The 22,381-nt window shown below is 41.4% G+C and overlaps 1 protein-coding gene across 1 annotated transcript in view; it reads right to left on the bottom strand.

The window, feature by feature from the left end:
• LOC123031393 (contactin-associated protein-like 4) overlaps positions 1 to 22,381 on the bottom strand; it is a 252,751-nt gene that overhangs the window by 130,484 nt on the left and 99,886 nt on the right. The window lies entirely within an intron of this gene.

Genomic DNA, 22,381 nt, shown 5'->3' with positions numbered 1-22,381 from the left:
AGGCCTTCCTGTCCTCCACCATCCCCCAGAGTCCACCCAAGCTCACACCAACTGCTTCAGTGACTCCATCCAGCCACCTCATCCTCTGCCGTCCCTTCTTCTTTTGCCATCTATTGTTCCCAGCATTAGGTTCTTCTCCAGGGAGTCCCTCCTTCTCATTAGGTGGCCAAAGTATTTGAGTTTCATCTTCAGGATCTGGCCTTCTAAAGAGCAGTCAGGGTTGATCTCCTCTAGGACTGACCGGTTTGATCGCCTTGTGGTCCAAGGGACTCACAGGAGTCTCCTCCAGCACCACAATTCAAAGGCCTCAATCCTTCGGCGCTCAGCCTTCCTCATGCTCCAGCTTTCACAGCCATACATTGCAACTGGGAAAACCATAGCCTTAACTATACGCACTTTTGTCAGCAGGATGATGTCTCTGCTTTATTGCATGCTGTCTAGAATGCCAGAGAAGATAGATCATTACAACTATAAACTTCACTGGGAGGAATAGGCCTGCTACTCAGTACAGACAATTGCCCCCCTAGGCCAGGCCGGAGTGCAGCACAGAGGAGTAGGGATGTAGGTGAGCACAGAGGTGATTGCTTAGCCATCATGGGTACTGCTGCTCACCATGGGCAGCCCGAGGGGCAGAGCCTTCCTTGGCTGCTTGCTGGGTGGTCCCGCTGATGTACTTGCCTCTGATAGTTGTCCCCTCTCTGCAACCTCTCCTTCCTTGCCCTGCGGCACTTCTGATGCTGCCTCTGTACTTTCCATAGGGCACTTTGGGGAAACCTATAGTCCAGGATGGGCGTCTGGGCGGAGAAGGATGGAGGAGGAGGCACATATGGAATGGGTGCTGATGGGTAGGGTGGTGATGGTGGGCAGGGGCAGTGGGGGGAAACTAGAGGAGTAGTGGGGTGGGGGTGCCAGGAAGGGTTGCCATGGCAGCCTGTAGTGGAAAGACTGAATGAGGCTTTTGGGGGGCACAGAAGCACTGTAACCTGCAATGCTTCCATGATCATTTGGATGGCCTTGGTCTGCCAGTCGATAGTCATGACATGCTCAGCCATGGCATCAGAAGCTGCCCTGCCTGGAGGTATCTGCAGAGGTGCACATGCTGCTGGCAATAGTGTTACATGCCCAGACTGTGGCTAGGGATTTGGCCTTTGATTGTCCTGCTGATTCATGAGTCGGAACTGTCTACACATCTGCTCTCTGTTCTGTGGCTGAGGCAAAATCTCTAGGCAGCTTCACTTTACCCATTGTGCTTGTTCCATAGGCATGCAGCATGCTAAGAATTAGTGCACGGGGGCTGCCCCAGGTTGCGGTGCCACTGGACTGGGCATCTCTGGCTGACCTACCTGTGGACCTGGCTTGCCCACTTCCAACTGTGCACACACCTGGTACTTTGCTTCCTCCCATTCATGGAACCCTGAGATGCCTTCCCATTCTGGGAAGACACCAGAGGGAGGCGTTGCCCACTTGGTGTCCAGTCCCAGTTCTGCTGAGGCACCACCATAGTCTTCCCAAATATAGATTGCTGACAAATCTGCAGGTGTGTTCAGATTCTGATTCATTCCACTGTTGATTTGGGGCTCTCCTAAATATGTTTAGATCATACTGACTTGGTTCAGCATTTGCCTGCATCTAAAGCACACCTTTAATGTATAGATTGATACATTCATTATTCCAAAATATCTACTGAGCAAGGTGCTGACTCCACAAAATCATTATGCACACTCTTTCTGAAGTGCTAAATGTTTGTAATACCATGTGTTCCTTTTTCTATCTAGAAATGATGCATACTGTTCACTGGTTATGGGTCTGTGTATGGGATCTATCTGAGCAATAAACAAAATAAAAGGAGACAGGGCAGTCCATTATATTTAAGTTGCATTTACATATAGATTAAACACACATTTCCTTTTCAAAATATCAAAAAGATGAATTTATTCATACATAAATGCACTATCCCAGAAAAAATCCAAGAAGAACATAAAGTTAAACTGCAGAAATGTCCTATGAAGTATTACAAGAACTTTTTTCTGTTCATTACCAAATCTCTCTAAAAGCTATTAGCTTCAGGAAATAAGTCAAGGCATTTATTTTATTCCTTTTGCTAACAGTGAAATGTAACCTCCTATGAAAGTGATGATAATAGTAAAAAATATTTAGCATTTATTGGCCTGCTCAATTATATTTATGAAGTTGTTAATATTTACATGTATTGACACAACAGAAACTTAGAAGGATGTTTGTTTAAATTTGTGACATTTTATCTCCAAACAAGAGAAATGTACAGGTTATCTATCAAAAGTGTATTCTGTTGCATCATGTGTCTCCAGTGAATGGCACTTCCTTCTGCAGATTTCTAAACAAGCCACAAAAATATCAGTGCATTTGCAATATTGTCATTTAAAGCAGTTTGTGCCCTTTGGAAGTTCATCTTGGACTTCTCTGCGAAAAAAGCAATGACACTAACAAGCAGAGCATATATAGCCGCTCGTTAAGGATATATGAATCTGTCAGTTACATTTTCTTCCTTGTTCATATTTTTTAATCTCAATTTCTTTCCATCCTGTATATGAAGAAATGTGAGAATTGGGTTAAGTTCTTATTAAATAACAAACCAAATAAAACCTCTCATCCCCAGCTTATTGCTAGTGCACCTCTCCAAGAACAGCAGAAAAATTCAAGTGTGTGTGTGTGTCTGCATGCAAGTCTGTCCACAGCCCTTTTGATACCCCAAAGCTGTTGGAGTTACTTCCTTGCAGCCATTCCCTTTCAACTACCCCATTATAGCAGGAAAGGTAGCGGTGCTTTCTCCCCCTCAGCGCTGATTCATACACGGAGATCTTTAGATCAAACCGCAATTTCCAGTTTGCATTTTGCTATTCTCATTCCATACTTCTGAGATGTGCTATACAGATGAAAAACAGGAAAGACAATCCCTACATTCTGAAGTCTAGATTTAATTAATTGAATTTTAATACAGTTTCTGCAAACAGGGTGATAAGCATATTTGCCTTTTTTCCTGGACACTCCTTTGAATAATCTTTCTGTTTCAGCCTATTTATAAAGCCAGTGTTGAAGCATTAATATTGGAATATAGATGAACTCAAAAGAAAACTGTTGAAGTGGGGAGTTAAAGTGTAGTGATAAAAGAAGTACTATGTCCCGCTTCCCAAGTCATTTTCCTTTAATATGTCTCTGTTGAAGTGACAGGATCAATCTTATGTTTCAGTCATTAATGGTTTACTTTAAAAATGCACGAAGAAAGCTGTGAACTTTCTTTGCCAAACAAATAAAAATTTGTCCTCATTACTGGCAAATACAATGCTTCACACACTAACTTTGATCTTGGCAAAGCGATCTTGTCATGTCATCAGCATTACAACCACATTCACACATGATAACCCACATGAGGGCCTGAGTATGGCTTGAGTGTGGATTGATGAATTACGGGTAGTTGTTGAAATGTGGGTTATCATGTTGTTTGAACTCAATTGTGTTAACAAGCCATGATTTGTTGAACGTGAACAACCAATGAAAAGAACCCATGGTTCTTTGTTGGGTTGTAAACTGTGGGTTGATATCACAGCTGGGTTCAGGCAACCAAATGACCCATGTTTCAGCACCACCCTACAGTTTAACAGCAACCCACACACAACCCATATTCTACTGCTCAACCTCTACTGCATTAATTAATGTAATTGTTCATTCGCAGTGCTATGCCTTTTAAGGACAGGAAATGAGACTGGCAAATCTGCCAGTTTTGTTTTCTCCCACATTAGAATCCTTTTAATCTCCCCCTTACTTTTTCTCATCTGAGTATGAAGAACTTCTTGAATGTTGGAAAATGCTTCTGAAATGCAAATTATAACAAATGCTCATCTGTCTGCACTGGCCAACTTTGACTGGTATAAATCCCAAACATGAAGAAGATAAAGGTATTCTTGTCTGCCATGCAGCTAACAGAGAAGAGCAATGGTCAGAAAAAAGTGGTGGCAACTCTATTACACTTATATCACACTTTTGCCTTCAAGGATCCCAAGGCTGGGCACATGAGCCTCCATTTAACCCTTGCAAATCTCTGTGAAGTTGTGAGGCAGAGCATCAAAGTTACCCAGTGAATTTTATGACCCAGTTGCAGCATGGACTGTTTGAATATATCAATGTTCAAGTCCAAACATGTAAGGACTAAGAGTACAAAGCCTTGGTCTGAACAGACAAATCCAGCCATTTTGGTTTCTCTTCCAATATTTGCTTACAATCTTAAGTACATTTTTCTGGAAATTTAGCAAATTTTGGTTAATTATTACCCAAACTGAACTGAAAAGAAATTTCTCAGCCTTCCTTAAAAATAATGATTCATTGTTGGCTTTTTATTTTACAGCCAGCAAATCATTCTTATCAGCAACATTAAACACAACAGAGTTTTAATTAGTTTACTGATTTACTGTTGGTTGTTCATTAGCAGTGCAATTGGGGTGGGTGAAGGAACTCAAAAGATGGAAAGTTTACCTCCTCTTTTTTCCAGTTTTTAATTGAATATCTGGTGAAGGGGAAGGAGAAGGAGAAGGAGAAGGGGAAGGGGAAGGGGAAGGAGAAGGAGAAGGAGAAGAAATGTGTTGTATCCAACCATGTCCTTTCAGTTGCCCAATAGGCTTGGATCCAGTGAAGGCCCTGCTCATGGAAGGCAACAGTGTAGACTACTCTAGTTTCTAAGGTCTCCTACAGCCCTGAAGATCTCTTCTGGGAGCCTGGGGAACCCTCTGGAGCAGTGTGAGTGGTGGGGCAGGAGGCAGCAGAGGTGAGGAAGATCAGTAACTATCCACAGGATATCCACATAAGTCTCTACAGGAACCAAGATGAACATAATGACTTCTTTTCACAGAAGGCACATTTGCATCCAATCTTATTTTATATGTTAGATAATTTCATGTATTAGTTGGTCAGAGTATTTCAAAAAATTTTGCAGGGATGCTGAACCCCATTTTGGAGATTCTTGCAGGGGCTACATTCCAGTAGTAAAGATGGTGAAAGACAAAAGGGAAGGGTCAATAATACAACCCTCCACCAGCATATTTTAGTTTAAATCCTTTACTGCCAGTAACTAATCCATAGGACAAACATATCATCCTTTCAGAATGTGGGAAAACAGCACACTAGCCAAGACACTACCAACCAATCAATGGTCAGGGAAAGGAGGTGAAGTAAGGGAAACTGTGTGCAGCCGTTGGAGGAAGCCAGATGTCAGGATTGGGATCCCAGGCCTGAGAATTTGCATCCATTTCATTATAAGTCACCCTGAAAATGTATTCACGGAAAGCTATAAATCTAAACCAACAATTGGCAAGTGCATTTCAGCACTGAGAGCACCCCAAAGCACAGTTTGTAGCAACTAGTTATAGTACTATTACCATTTCTTGAGTGATATATTGAAATGAAAATTCTCCAGTGAATAAGCTTGGTTAGGATGAGCTTTGTAGGGATTCTAGTTTTTCTGAAAATATTCAAAGATGACTCTGTTTGGTTAAGAGTGACTACAGTAGACACTGTTAATTAAAAGGTTCTGTACCTCTCCACAGTCTCATTATTTCAAGGATTTAACACTATGACCAACTGTGGCCACACTCAGTCTATGCAAAAAAACAAACAAAGCCAACTGAGAAAACAAGCAAAAGAGATGCATAAGGAAAACCCTGAGCTAAGCCAAGGCTTTATATTTAGGCAAGCCAGGGCACCACATAATACCAGGAACAGAAAGAATTCCAAGCTTGCTCTGTAAGTCTGTGATCATAAAGTTTCTGAGAATCCAGCTGCTTTGTCCATTTATTTGCCTCTATATCTCAGGAAAATGCTTTAAAAGCACATATGCATCTGCAAATATTAAAGACTTTTCTAAAAACAAAATTAATGCAAGTGATAACTATGGATGTGTGATGAATTCATTTTGGGGTGAGCATTCATTGGATTTCCTGTATATGACTCCCCAGACTTGAGCCTGCTTTCTTGTGGTTGTGAGTCTCACCTCATACAATACACAACAGAAAACTGTTAGCTGTGAAGCTTCTCAGAGAAAAGGAAAGAAGGAGGGCTTGTGGAGTGCTCTGGTTACATGGTTGTGCAGTATTTTATTTTTTTTTAATACTGCCCAATAGCCAAAGCACTGCTGGCAACATACAGCGGATAAGAAATACAGTAGAATATGATCTCAGATAAAAGCACAATAAAACACATCAAAATTTAAGGTTAACACTAAGGCCAGTCCATACTGGCAGGCCTGCTAAAAAGCTTCGCACCCCACCTCCATGCGTTATTGGAAGCTCTTGAAAGCTGTCTTAACCTGTCTTCCCAGACATAGAAGAGGAAAGAAAGACATTTGTGGAACAATCTGGTGACATGGCAGTATTGCATGATCTGGCCTCGGGCAAACTCTGGGGCCCCCTGAACCTAATCAAGGTCTCTTCACTTCTAGGCATCTACAGCTGCCTGGGCTGATAACCTTCCTCCTGCTTTCTGATCACGCATTTGAACTGCAAGCATCGTGGGAGTGGGATGAGGGCCACAATGTCCAACACTGGTTGGGATGTGGCTAGTATAAAAAGATCCGTCGCTCCCTCACACACTGGGCAAATGCACATGTCATGACCAGCAAACCTGCATGCATGGCTACCACTTTTCATGGGTTTACCAGGATCTACCTGACAGAGGTGATGGCGGGTGGCACAGTGGTTTAAACTGCTGAGCTGCTGGGCTGGTTGATCGAAAGATCGACAGTTCGAATTCGCAGATGGGGTGTGCTCCCGTGCTTTGTCCCAGCTCCTGCCAACCTTGCAGTTTGAAAGCATATAAATACAAGTAGATAAATAGGTACCACTTGTCAGTCTGTCTGCCTTTTTTTCTTCTTGTGAGAAAACCAAGGTAGCTTGCATAATTTTTCTCCACTCCCTTTGTTTATCCTTACAACAACAAGGTAAATGAGGCTAGGAGTGAACAACTGGCTCAAAGTCACCAAGTGAGCTTGATGCCAACTGGAATGAAATACCCAGATCTCCCAGTTTCCCAGTCCAGCACATCACTCTGACTCTCACCTTCCCCCCATGTCTCTGTGCTAGGTGTTGGAGAAGCAACACAGAATGGTGAGGAAGGAGATACTTGGCAATACTGGGGCATTCTGCAATTTGATTAATTGAGAAAACTAGGTTGTCTGTTGCACAGAGTCCCGGAGTTCAGTGTCTTGATCTGCCCTTGAATCTCTTTTTTCATGGTGGTGTCTGTGGACTTTCCCGCTTACACTGGCTGAACTCTAACCAATGACAGATTCTGCTGAGTCAATAGTTGGGATAGGTAAGGACGACACAAGGAAAAATGATACTTTGGTGCTTGTTCATACGTTCCTATCACAGCAGCTAGAATTAACAAAACTAAGGATGACACAGTTTGCTGAGCTTTTTATACAGCATTATAAAAATCAGTCCTTGGGGAGAGATCCTGATTGCAATTCTGTAAGCTGAAGAGGGTAAGAAAATGTAGAAATGATGGCTATATTAAAGTGATAAAGCAAGATCCCTGAGGGAAAAGACCCCACAGAAACAGCTTTGGAGCCAGAGAAACAACCTCAGACTGAGTTCACTGCATTATGGGAACAATAGTTCTATCCTGCATTGGCTGACACCTATGCGTCAAGTACCCCAGCTACATAAACACATTCAGAACATGAATAAGTATCCCTAGTTATATGTAGGTGTCTGAAATAAAATGAACATGTCCCTTGCATTTTCAGCTTCCAATGGTTTCTGGTTCCACAATGGCCAGAATCCACACACTTTGAGCCTGCTCCATCAGGTTAAGATCTGAGTGAACCAGTCCCATCTCCATCTTTTTCTCAGCAGTACCTCTCCCACTTTGCTGAAACCTGATGCTGTTGCTATCTGCTGACCTTCCAAGGAGTGCACAAACCCAAACAGAGTTGCTGCGATTTCATGTTATCTTGGTAAAGTGATGGTTGGGCTTGAGGACATCATGGCTGAGATTTCTCATTTATGCACAAGCACAAATCATAATACACATACAAACCCATCTCCAGCTTGTAACTGGAACCTTTTTTAGGCCACATCTCATTATAACTGATGAGAAAAGAGAGCTGCTGGTTACAAAATAAGCTTTCATGTGATGCTTTCAATAATACCTGAACTTAGTTTCAGGGCAAATCTGACACCTGAAGTATGTCTGAGGGTTCATATATTTAATATGTATCCTTCATAAATTCATCTAGGCTATGAATATGGAATTTTACTCAGAACATATATATACTTTCAATCATGCAACACTCAATTGAAAATGGATTTCACGTGGAGGGAACATTACACAGTTGCTCTATAAGAGCCACTTTCCTATTATGATCTATTTTTTGCTGCTTCAGACTTTTCTAGGAGACCAAACAATGCTGGATACTACCACAATGGTGGCACAATACTTATGAAGTGATTATTATAACAGAGAATCTCTCTGAAAACAAAAGCAAACAAATCATTCAAATATTTCTGCAGGATGCAAAATTAAAGGCAGGCTGTTCTACTTGCTTTGCTTCGCTTCGCTAGTGTCCCATAAAACTTTCTGCCAAACTCTACATCTAAGGTATAGTAGTTCCCATACATGAAGCCCATTTTATGGAATGGATGCAAAAGATTAATTTAAGATGGTTCTAATTTATGACCTGAACATTGGACAGCAAGCAGAAAGCATTCCTATGTTTCCTAGGAGTAAGTGCCACTGAATTCAGTAAGGCTTACTTGTTACTAGTCATGCATCATATTGGGAGTCAGTGTTACAATAGAATATCAGACACTTCCCATATAATTATAATGTACCTCTATATAGCTCATTATTAGTGCATATGGGTGACAAGCCTAAACCCCCACTCACATATATAAAAGTGCTTTTTAGACATATTTAACCAAAGCTGAATTGTCCCTTATTCTTAATTATCGCTTTAAGGCTTAATCTTGGTACATTTTATTACTCAACATAAAAGTTATTATCATGAGCAGCCCTATGAATCTGGATAGGGCATAATACTGTCAACCATTTCTATGGAATCAATCAAATAACAGTTAAGCATCTTACATGAAAGTTTGCAGAAGGGTTGCCTTAGTTATGATAAGCAGAATGAACATGTGCTGGATCAGACCAGATATCCAGATATTAGACCTCTTCCAATCCACACAGAATACCGCAGATGTGAACCATGTCAGTTTGCCTTAAAATTTGAACCAAACAAAACCCTACAGCATCTCGATAGTCAAGTTATGATGATGGAAGCTTTCCTGTAGTGCTGTCTCCCACAATGTGTTTTTCAGTAGCTTAATGTTTGTTACATGTTAATTCCATATTAACAGCTTCATTAGGCTCTGTTGCACTTCCAGAAACATGGTTGGTTGGTCAGTCGGTCAGCAGGGAGGCAAAACAGGGTCATCTCAATTGGAGCACCAAGATTACAGAATTCCCTACCTAGAAAGATGCAGCAGGTCACTTATCTTCCAAGATTCATGCACGCAGCTAAGATCTTTTTATTCTGCTGAGCTATTAATGTGGATAAGGCTCCAATCATATGCATACTTGCTTGAGATTGGGATTGACTTTATAATTGACAGTACAGGATTGCACCTTTAGTATTTTACCTTTCTATTTCTAAACTTGATTTAACCTGTTCTCATTATATGCATTTTATTATTGCATTTATTTTAATGCTCTTTTTCTAATTTTGCAAGCTGCTTTGATTCTGTTTATATATAGAAAAATGAGTGGGCAGTTCTAATTAAGAGGCAAGCAAAATGACTAATAGACTTTAGACATACCAATCAGGAACTTAATTAATTCTTCCTGTATACCATGTTAAAATATCTTAAACACTCCTAAACCAGAGGTTTGGCATAGGTGAAATAAAATAGAAAGAGTGGATGAGCAAAACAAGAAGTACAGATGCCTTCCATTTCATGTATCATTGATGAAGAACTCACATTTCCCTTGCACTAGAAGCATGAGCTGTAGAAGTGGAGGCAACTCACTTGCATCTCCATAGGGAAATGCATACATTCCTCTTCAGACACTGGGAGGGAAGCATGAGGACCGGGGAGCGGGGTATTCTTTAGAATTACTTGCCCTTTTAAGCCAATCTACATTAAATACAGAACAAAATAATATGCTATTACCACATTATTAACTTTGCAATCTTTCCAGAGTTGTTGTCTAGATTAGAAATTGGTGATAAACAAAGAAACAGTAAAGTAATTCAAAGTGGGGCTGGGGAAGAGCAGAGTGGCAGATTCATTACTGCATCCTGCAGGGTCACCCCACTTAGGACAGAAATTGGAGGGTTTCCAGTTTGGTAACAAACTGACTACAAGTGAGCATTATTGAGGGGTCTAATAATCAGGACTTTGAAGGGAGGGGACTGTTATGTTACAGCAACATATAATTAGATGGTCCCTATAGTTGCACTCAGATGTCTTAATGTTTGCAAATAACAAACGCTATCAAAAGAAGGAACTTTGATTATGATACACCTGCTTGAGAGAAAAATAGATAACAAGGAAATATTTATTTTAAAAAATAAGAACCACATAGCAGTGCACTTGTGTGATTAATTTATCAGATTTTATTCCACCCAGGTCCTCTGTACTGCTGTTTCTTCTTTTGGCATTAGATCAAAATGTAGGTCTCAGGGCTCAAGCAACTGTGCAGACAACCAAAGCAATAAGCTACAAAGCAAGAGTTGTGCCCCAGGATCCCCTGTAATGTTGCAGTGATGATAGGGGATGAATCTAAATTTAAACACAATTGTCACATGCAGAGAGAGAGAGAGAGAGAGAGAGAGAGAGAGAGAGAGAGAGACAGAATTCCTATTAAAGGATTCAGACAAAATATCTTAATAAAATAGTTTTTTTGCTTTAATGGCCAGGAAAAAAAGACAGTGCAGTAAAAACCAATAGGATAATTACTATTTGGAGACATTGCCTTGAAAATAAACATTATTACAGAAAATATTATATTGTACCCTATAATAATGCATATTATTATAGGGTACAATAATACCCTATTAGGGTACAAGCCAATGGATTGTACTCCTCTGAAAGTGGAAGATGCAAGCTTTCTATGCAGAATGAATGGAGCACAGAAGCAAATACTACCTCCGCACCCGTCTCACTGCAAGGCAGCTGGATGGCTGATTTTGGCTAACTGTAATATTTTGGAGGGAGAAGGAAGGAGGCTAATATGCCACCAGATTACATCATATCTTGGTCATATTCATCTCCTCCCTTTCCTCTTGAATGCCCTTTAAACTTGTTCACCTCAAAGAAGCAGTCTGTGAAGTTCTTTCTATGCTGCCTTTAAGAGAGGGAGAGGGGGATCAGTGTGGATCCCCGTACCTGATTCTGGAACTCTGTTCAGACCCTGGCGCTGCCTAAGGGCTATGCTATGGGATCACTCTGCGACTGTGTCAGGACCTGAGGCAGCTTCAGGGCTCCATCTGCTGGCCAAGCACTGGAAGAGTAGCCCTGGTAGCAGAAGGATTGGTCTTAGATTCTACTGCAGTGGCCCTGGGGGAATGAGCTATGTAAGAACTGGTTCTTCCCTCCAGAATCTGCCTTGGTAGTGAAGGTTTCTTGATTTGCTGTTTGCTTCCTGTTTGTTGGTACCTGACTTCCTGGCTCAGTCCCCAGGTACCACCTCCTATTATCTTGCTTCACTGGCTTCTGACTTCTGGCCTGCCCAGATTATGTTATCATTTACTAGACTGCACTTGCTTTGTGTCACTACTCTTCCTGACTGTGTCTTTGGATTGTTGGACTTGAGTAGGTTCCATGTTTGACATTGGTTTGGTTGCCTGGGTCCTGGTGCTGGTGTCTGTTGGTCCACTGCCCACATCCTGTACAATATTATATCCATCCTGTACAATATTATATCCATAATATTGTTATTGTCTTTGTGTGTGTGTTTTAATTAATGATTTGACTTGGATCCTAACGCACCTTCCATATATATAACAGAGATCAGATTCATGGAATGCAGATCTATTGCCAGCCCATTCTGTCTGCAATCTGTTGCATCACTGAAAATTCAGCCCTGGTAGTTGGGATGGATATGGTGGTGGATGAAGAAGGGAGAAAATGGAGGAACAACTTGAGGTTCAAATTATCATCTACCACTAATGAAAGTAGTTGGTATAAATTACTACACCAATTACTATACTAATTATTACTATACTATACCTGAAATTAATATGCAACATTAAATGTACAATATTGAACATGTGTTAATCGATTGCTTTATAGTTAACTGGTTAGTTCATTTTTTGAGAAGTACTGTTGGGTTGCTAATGTAATAGTTGGAATTGCTCTTTGAAATAATTTGTAGTAGCTTGCAAGATTGCCAGAAGGCACTTCTAACCACAGTAATATGGATCAATCCATTTAGTTTTCTTAGAGTTGAGAGCATGTAAGGCTTTCAATATTTCAAAGTCTACTTTCTTAACCTTGATAATGGTGCATAAAGGATGTGCTCCCATTACTTTAATGCTGCTCATTGTATATGACTGCAGTTATTCTAATATTGCAAATGGACCAGCAGGAGATAGTGACACAGACATAATGGTCTTAACTAGCATATGCTTTTATTTCCATTCCTGTGAAAATAGCAGAGTTGGTAAGACCAATTAAAGTCATGAGCAGTGGAAGCTAACATCTTGCCCCCTACCCCTTCCTGAATCAGGTAATGGACATCCTATTAGAAAATATCCAAGATATTGACATCCGACACAACAACACCTATTTTGAGGATAAAAGCAGATATTCCCAATATTGCCGAAAAGGACCTAGCTTCAATCCTTATCACTGAGAGCTGAAATGGAAAAGCATTAACAAATCTAGGCACGTATGCATTATAAAGAGCTTCTGTTTAAAGTAGCAGTGAATTCCTCGGCCTATTTGGATCTACAACCTGGATGGCAAGTATCTGGTAAACACAAACAATAGTTTTGTCAATCTTCACAGTTTTTACACACACACATCAACAGAAACTGTGAATGTATATGTGTGTGTGTGTTCAAAAGTAGTTTTAGGTTTAGAAGTGAGCAAAGCTTTAAACATCTATGTCACATGAGCAACCCACATCCATACCAGGCTATAGAGATATCTAACAACTCCAGCAATCTAGTGATGTTTTTCTTATGCCCTGGTGAACACCTCCATTTCATGATTTCAGTTCTAGTTTAAACAAGTTTGTTATCCTTTGTTGTCCCAAAGAAGCTACCACAATTCAGCCTGACTGAACAGATGCTATGAATGTTTTTTGCAAGCCAAATTTTACTGAGTTCCTAGTTAAGGTGTTGCAACATAAGCATTGCCTGCCAATGGAGAGAAGTGAAGGAGAACAGGTGCAATCTCATGATTAAAGAAGAAAGCACCCGTTTTTACCTTGCATCCTTTCCTTTCTCCTAGAACTACCTGAGACATTTGTTGTGGAGCGTTCTGCATTTGGCTGCTTGAACACAAATGTATTTTTCAAGCTAGGCTTACATACTTTATAAAATGAACTCATCAGAAAAATCTGCCCATTAAAAATGTACATTTTGAAAAGAATGCATTTGCATGTTTTATGCAATAGGTGGATATGCATGCACTTTAAAAAAAAAAAAAGCACCTGAATGGTGACTTTTCCTGTTTGAATGTACACAGTATAAACTTGCCTTCAGGAATAGAAACAAGGCAGTTTTGAGGCAGAATTTGGGGAACCTTGCTCAGCTTGAGCCTCATTGATCTCCTGTCCCTTCTTGCTCCTTCTGTTATTTTTCTACCCCCCCCCCCTCCACAATGCATCCTTCTTGCTATTTGCCTCTCTTTCCAGGGTGGCATCTTAGGGGTGCCTAATGCAACCAAGCCCAGAAAGATGAGGGAACTCCAGAAAAGCATCCAATGCACAAAGAGGAGCTGAGATAAAATTGTGAAAGCCCACTGCCATGACTATAGGATGGACTTGCAAACTTCTGTTGGAAAGCTCTGAGTCACATCTACTTCAAATAAAATTTATAAAACATTTTGTTGATATTTATTAGATTAAAAAACATGAAGCAATGCATGTATGCTTTAGTGGGAATGTGCAAATTAATTTTGAAACATTAAGATTAGTGTTATTAGGCAATATCAATTTCCTGGGACATATTCCAGAAAAGAGCCATTTAGGTTGTACAGGTTTCAATTAAGCCAACAGACTGTAATAATATTTATGTACAATCATGCAGTGCCTTTCATTCTATGTTTAAATATTATATGAAAACATCCAGTGAGAACAAAGATTCTCTCGAGCAGGACTACTGGTAGATATTTAAAGTTCAGACCCATTGCATGCATCTGTGGGCACCAACCCTCAAAATGGCATTTCAGAAGACATCCCTCTTCTGCCCTGGCTCATTTGGAATCTCTTTTACATCGATGTGGTACTGAGCCCTGGTCCAGTTTCAGAAAACTGAGATGTGGTGTTTCCTTTTGCCTAATAATAATAAGCACAATAACATTTTCCTCCTGGTCAGAAGTGAATGAATTGCAGGCACAGGAACCCCTTAGCAGGGAATCATACCTGACCCATGCCAGAAAAAATAGAGTTCCTTTCTTTTCCCTCTCTCTCTCCCTCTGTGGGGGGCAGTGGGCAGGGTTCTGTGCCTTTCTATTTTGGTTTTCCTTTAAATATTTTTATTATTATTACTTGGCAGGATTGGATGCCTCATATGATGGGATCACACCTATCAAGTTCCAGAATTTGTGTCTTGACATCCTGAGGGTCTCAAAAAGAAGGCAAATTGATTTTCCTGCATGCCTTGTGGGATATTATTTGAGAGAACTAGGGTCCCTATATTAAAATGTGTGTGTATGTGTGTGTGGGTGTATTGGTTCATGTGTAGGGGACTTCTTCATCTTGGAGTAGGCAAGAAACCTGCAAAGTGTCAGAAGGATAGGAATAATAGAGAAGGAATGTTACCTGAAATCCAGCTGGATTTCAGTTCATAGTGAGGCTAGCAGAGTTGCATTGGAAGAATGGCCGTCTCATGGCCTCATACTTGCCCTCCCCTAAAACACAGTGATTGTAGCCCACAGTAAAATGTGTCCTAGGATTAGAAGGTGGACCTGTCAGTCACTCAACCACACTATGTACTTCATCCTGCAGCATTTAGAGAAACTAAAGCCAAAAAAAAAGTTGCTTCAAGATAAAGTCTGATTAATTCTGCTTAGGTTTCAGATTTTGTCTGAATCAATGCACATCCCTAGTATTATATGCATAATAGAATTGTAGAATTGGTAGACCTTATTTACCTTTCACCAATATTTGCAGTGCAATAAGAATTGCCTTCAAGCAAGAGCAGAATGATTTTCTGCCACTGCTGAGCAGTTAAAGTCTCTCCTTCCACATTCAGTTCCCTTTCATATGCCAATCCCTCTTCATTGTTCCAACCGCCAGCAATTCTTCGCAGAACAGATGTTTTGTTTTTTTATTTTGTACAACTCTCCTCTATATTTTCCTCTATTATTATATTGCATTTATGCCCTTTCTTCCCCTTGTAAGTACTCAAGGTAGCTTATAAGGTTTTCCTACTCTCTGTTGTTTCCTCCCATCCACAAACCTGTGAAGAAAGTTAGGCTGAGATTATGAAACTGGCCCAAAGTCACCCACTGCACTCTGTAGCAGAGCAGGAACTAGACCCAGTTCTTACAAGATGCAGTCCAATACTCTGACCACTGTACCACACTGGTTTGCATCGTTTCCTCCTCCCCATAACATAATTTTTGCAGAGACCACCAGTATTCAGCCAAGGAATCTGTCTGCAAAACCAGGACTAAGTTATGGGGAATTCTGAGCATATACATTCTGGGCATGTCCCTCAGGGCTGAAGCTAGACAGTATGCCAAAAAGAAAATAACAAATCACAAAGCATCATAGGACTGGGCTGAAAGGGTAATCACCTGAATGGACTGGGATCAGGTAGGCAGTTAATTGGGCCTGCAGTACGGTGTTCACAGCAGAGTAAACTTGCAGAAAATTGGGTTGTAATCCCACCCACTTGGCCATCAAACAGACTGTATGCTGGAATCCGATATATGCTTTCCTTGGAGGAAGTTCCAGTGGCTGTAATAGTACTTCTGAGTAGACAATCATCAGCTTGTATAAGTATGTGTTTCTCCCCTCTCCAAATTAACTGCTGTATTAACATTCCCCATTCATAGGAACACGGTACCAGCGCTTTAATTGTGCTTAGCATGACTGGCAGTGGCTTTGCAGGTGTTCAGGCAGGAGTCATTCCTAGCCCTACTTGAGAGGCCTGCAAATGAACTTAGTGCCTTCTGTAAAGACATGCTTTGTAACTTAGCAATGGCTCTGCCATTTGCTGGATAATGGGAACTGACAAACCAAAAAGGCCAGATACTTTGCTCTGCAACCACTTATCTCAAAGAACTGGGTCAGGAGAAGGAGATCAGCAAACCTTCTTGCCTGTTTGTAGGAAGTCACATTTAGTCCAGAACTTCTCTCGCCCCCTGTCCTTCTGGATGGAACAAAGAAGAGAAGGAAAGATGAGTGAAGCCGGGTGGGGTGGGGAGAGACTGGTGACTGGAAACTGAAGGGCAAAGGGGAAATTCTCCAAGTCAAGTGGCTCATTTAAAATTATTTAGAGAAATTTAAGAGGGTGTGGAATGTGTTTGGGCTGTGTGTACTTAAATTGATTTTATAATGTGATATGACTGAGAGGTTATTTGTCTCTTTCTTGAAGTTATCAAACCTGTATCAAAGCCCTAGCAACTACTCTATCATGTCACATTGCTCTAAACCTTCCTTTGGTATTATAAGCTGCCTACAGTTTTGTGGAAGGAATTAAAGGGAAATGGAAGAAATGTTTTTGGGTGCTGTTGAGAACTGCTGATCACTTTAGATTTTAATAAAGGCAAACGATAGAGATGGAAAGTTTTGCACCTCAAACCTTTCCCTGTGTCATGCATCAAATGATTGTTAGGTCTCAGTCTTCAAGATTTTTCCAGTAAGGTGTGCAGATGAACTTTATACTTCAACTGAAATTGTGATCCTAAGCAATTTTGTTGAGCAGAAAAATCTATTGAAAAAATGGAGTTTTTAATAAATGTAAATATGTTGATGACTACAGTGCCAAAAGTAAAATGCTGGTGCCAGATCTGAAAGCTAACATCTGCAGTTTTCCTCTGGTTACATTTCCCTCTGATTTATTAGGTACTATTTCACTTGCTACAGTCAGTTTGTCAGTTTTTACTACAAATGCCTTTGAGTTCAGCCGTAAGAGTCTGTGTCTTCCCCAGCATTTTTGCACTAGGAAAGAGAGAGAAGGAGAGGACAGAGAAATGAAACAGATCAGTTTTTACAGTTGTTGCATTTTAGGAGGGCCATTTTTATGCACTGCTCCATGAAAGGCTGAGGAAGAAGTATGCCACTGAATAAATTTCTTAAATATTCTGTTATGACAGCATTGGTAATAATATTCGGCTTCCATATAGAACTGTGCAGTAGAATTTACTCGTAAGTAGGCCCTTTTGGGCTCAGCGAGATTTACTGTCAGGTAAATATATAGGATTGCTGCCTTAGAATGCTAAAAGTGTGTCACATACCATTTTTCATAAATCCTTTTAGTAATCCTGCAGAGCAATTCAGTAGTATTAATTATGTTGCTGGTTGAGGTGTGGGTTGAGGCCGAGAGATAATGGCTTGCCTAAGGCTACCTACCTGGCAGAGGTGAGGATTCGAACTGGAAGCTTCACGCTTTGCCGCTCATTTTCTTAGCCACCATGCTATTTTAGCTACCATTTAACTTTTTTCGCCACAAATTACTTTAGGAGCGTAAGCCACAGGCCTGTTCACACTAAGGATTTCAAGCAAGGCAGGAGAAGATGAAACCTGCTGCGTGGCACCATCTGTCCCGTGGCCACACGGCCACCTGCACAGCGTCTGCATGAATAGCACATGGTACAAGTTGATTTCCATGGGGTGGAACAGCAGGCAGCTTAAGGTATCTGCTAGGTCTTTCCTGAAAGAGAGGAAGAGGAACCTTGTACACCACTGCTTTCTCAGGTCATCTCCAACAGCCCGTTATATATCTCACTGCACATAAACAGGAAACTTCTCACACTAAGGTCCAAACAATAGATAGTGTAGAAGCAAACCCTTATGCCAAATGAACTAATGTAACTAACGCCTGAACTAATGAACTAATGAACGTACTGGAAATTCAGCAAAACCGGGCACACACTCAAATATAGTGCATATGAATACATTAAAATAATGAGATCCCTTGGAAGTCCTTTTTCTCTGCATTTCTTAGTAGCTGCTTCAGATTTGCACACTTGAAATTCCCTCAGAAGGTATATTCAACTGATCTCATATTCTCCAATACCTCTTTGCTTTTTCTTTACTATTCAAATTCAGTTGTCATCTTCTGAAGAGGACCAGAGAAATTCAATGCAATTGTTCATTATTTCTCTCCTGCTGCTACACCACCATGGAAAGAGGAAGTATTATTTCAAGACATCAGCTTGGACTGCTATCTTGTATTCTGCATTTCTGGTTGAGAAAAGGGTAATTTAGAAACAGTGCTCTAGAAAAGAGGAACCCCCAAAATTATTATTCTGCAATATTTTCCATAGGCCATCAATGAAATACAGCCTAGCTCCCATCAGCCCCAATCAGCATGGCCAATGTTCAATAACCCATTTGGAATAGTGGGTAGCATACAAATTTAAAAATAAATAATACATTATAATGTTGTGAGTTGTAGTCCAAAACTTCTAAAGGACACCTGATTGAGGAATGCTGGCCTACTATTAATGTTCTTGGTCCGTTGCCAATTCCAAGGCTTTGACAGTAAAGCCAGCCTTGAAGTAGAGGACAATCTGAAAACTAGGAGGATTCATCAACAGCAGGATGAACCAAGTAAATAAGCTCCCTGTCTCTGCAGGGATTTGAAACATTGACTTCCCAAATCTGTCACCTACAGATTTTCAGATGTGATAATTTAATCAATGTCTCAGGTCCATGAGCCAAAGTGTGAGTCGTGGAGTTTAATCAATATGAGAGAACAGCTTGGATCAGGACTACAATGAAATTTGACATAGCTCCAGTGCTGGTATCACAAATACTATTTATGCCAATGCCTTCCTATCCCCCCACCCCACCATTCCAGAACTTTACTCGACTCTTGCCAAGGCAGGCCAAGTTTTCATGTTCACTGCGGCTTAAACAAGCCATAGTTCATGCTGGGAACTATTTGCCTAATTATCTGCACAGGCATAGTTTCTAGTATTACCCAAACCTAGGAAGTATGGGTTTTCTGAGGGAGACAGACCCCTCAAATAACACAGCAAAAAGGCCATTAAAACAGCCCCCGAGAGCAGCCTACACTTTTATTTAGGTTTATAACATCTGAATGACAGGTAAAACCCAGCTGCATTGCTCTGCTTCATTTGTCAAATGCAGAATGTAGCTTTAGCTGCAATAGCACCAACCTCTTTTCATACCACTGCATCTAAGTTGGAGTCTGGGGACTGAGCTGAAGGTCAGCCCTGGAACAATTGTGGCTTGATGCATGGAGAGAGAAGTGACCACCAGAAATATTAGATTAGATATTATATCTTCATTTTAGGAACACTCAAAAAGATGAAATAAAGTTATACTGTACATTCAATACACTGCATTGCATACATACTGTGCACTCACAGACTTGAAAAGAAATGTGTTTAACTGAACTTTACCGATGCCTGGCCCTTAGCATCATTCTTCTAGAATGCTGAAATTGCAAATATACTCTGTCCACTTGAACTATAAATCAAGCAAGAACTACAAACTGTGGAACTTTTTAGGAGGAGTGGCATATGGATCGATACTACCTGAAAATAATATTGATGAATGTTAAATTCATGTATCAAGGCATAAAGCCAGTGTTCAACTGTAGAAGCAGGGCTGCAGCTGAAATGCATACGTAACTATTTTGCATGAACAGAGAAAACTATCAATTAGGCCTTTACTGAGGCAATACCAAGCCTCAGAAGGACTATTCGAATGAGAAATAACCATGGAATTAAAGCAAGGAGCTCTGACATCTCCAGCAGTGATAATAGAATGAATATTCTTTTACAAATGCAGCCCCATCATCCATGTACATTAGCACTGCAAGCAAAAAGTCATTCCAGGGTACTGTTCAGAGGATAATGAGGATTGCTTATGGTGGACTATCCATAATCCCTACGAAAATCATTCAACCAAGGTCACAGACTCTTAGGGAGACTCTGGAAAGGTACCGAGAGGTGATAAAAGTTATTTTCATCAACTTCTATTAATTAAAGCGTTGTTAATTACTACTCAAAACAGAGAAGCAAAAGGGTGCTAAGTCATATATCATTTTGTGGCAGGTGTGCCGCAGGGTTGTGCTTCAAATAAAATGCACCTAGAGCTTCTAATGTCTATATCTTAAAATATATGGTCTGAATTGCATACGTTGGGGAGAACTGGATGTATGTGCACATCAGATAGCAGGTGGAAAGTTCTGTATGTGAAGGGCTGTCAGAGAACAGTCCTCTACTTGAACTAGGCATCCTTTATTTGAAGAGTCCCAATTTAGAGAAAAGATAAATAATCACAAGAGCTCTTATGGAAAGCAGGGCCAAACAGACAGGCACACAAGTCACCAGGTTACAGTCTTCCACAGTATACAGAGCATTATTTCCAGGGCCATTCCAGTCCACTGAAAGTGAGTGCCAGCTACCAGCTGCTTGATGCTTTCCCCCCTTTAGACTGTCTTTTCTTTTCAAAGAAGAAAAGAGACAGAGAGGGGTAGAGAAAAAAGGCCTTGGACTATCTCATATTCCTGCATGGGGTGTATGGGGTGATCAGGGAGGGGTAGCACCCCTGGTGTAGGGGCAGGTCGTGTCCTCTTAGGGCAGCTCATCCACCTTTGGTCCCCACTTGTCACCCAGCTCTCACCTGTGGCTCCCAGTAGCTGTAGCATGTGCAGCGACCACACGCCAGGCAACAGCTTCGACAGGCTGGCCAAACCAGGCAGAGGGGAGCCGTTGGGTCAAGACCTTCGGTGAGATAGCGATTTGTCTGTCCCGAGCATGTGAAGACAGACTCCGGCGGATTGAGCGGATGAGACCTACTAGAATAGGACCAATGGTCATGAAGGCGGTTTCTGCAAGCGTTGCGGTATGCTAAGAGCACAGCAAGACATGAAGACGCCCTGGTCAACTGCTGCGCCCAGCCCATCTCCAACCGTCTCGACTCTTGTCCTGCCACTGGAGCAAGATGGAATCTGGGAAGAGAGAGTGAGGCTGACTATGCGCACCTCTCCCTCACTTTAATCCAATCCACGAGCAAGTCTTGACACCCTCAGCTCTAGTAAACCTCAAAGTCCTGTGGCGATGGGCGAGCGACAAAGCAGCAGGTGTGGATACACTGGGAGCTGTAGCCGTGGACCTGCACACAGGTGACTCAGGTCTAATGGTCGTATTCTTGCTGACCGAAGCAACAGCTGGATTCAGCATCTACCTGAGTGACTGAGCAGCCCTCTTTAGGACCACACTGCTCACCTCCGTAGCAAGAGGAAGGGGCTAGAGAAGGTGCCTTAAACATTGTTTGCTTCACAGAAGCCTGGCCAGCTTATCACGGCGGGAGGGGATCCCATTTCATGCAGTCAAACAAAACTTCAAACAAAACGCAAGGTAACACCACTCACTATTGGCACATGGAACATACGCATGCTTCAAGACAACCCTCAGCAGATCGACCAGAAAGAAGAACAGTCCTGGTTGCAGGAGAGCTCACAAGATTTAACATCGATATTGCGGCCCTGTGTGAAACTCGTTTAGCCAACGAAGTTCAGCTCACAGAAACAGGAGGCGGTTACACATTCTTCTGGTGTGGACATAGCAGTGATGAATGTTATGAATCTGGAGTTGGCTTTGCGGTTAAGAATCATCTTGCCCCCATACTTGCCAGTCTTCCCAAGGGTGTGAACGACCGACTCATGACACTGCATCTCCCACTACCGAGAGGAAAGCAAGCCACACTGATCAGCGCCTACACACCCACAATGACGAATCCGGATGAAGTAAAGGACAAGTTTTATGAAGATCTCGATGCCCTACTCTCTTCCATGAAGTGCACCAACAGGCTGATTCTACTTGGTGATTTCAACGCGAGAGTAGGATCCAATCACTCTGCCTGGGATGGCGTCATTGGAAAAAATGGAATCAGCAAATGTAACAGCAATGACCTACTACTACTGAAGAGGCGTGCAGCTCATGATCTGATCATCACTAATACCATCTTCTGC

The sequence above is a fragment of the Varanus komodoensis genome, unplaced genomic scaffold, assembly GCF_004798865.1.
Source record: "Varanus komodoensis strain SLA01 unplaced genomic scaffold, ASM479886v1 scaffold5, whole genome shotgun sequence".
Classification (NCBI taxonomy): domain Eukaryota; kingdom Metazoa; phylum Chordata; class Lepidosauria; order Squamata; family Varanidae; genus Varanus; species Varanus komodoensis.
This window is presented reverse-complemented; position numbering and strand designations above follow the sequence as displayed.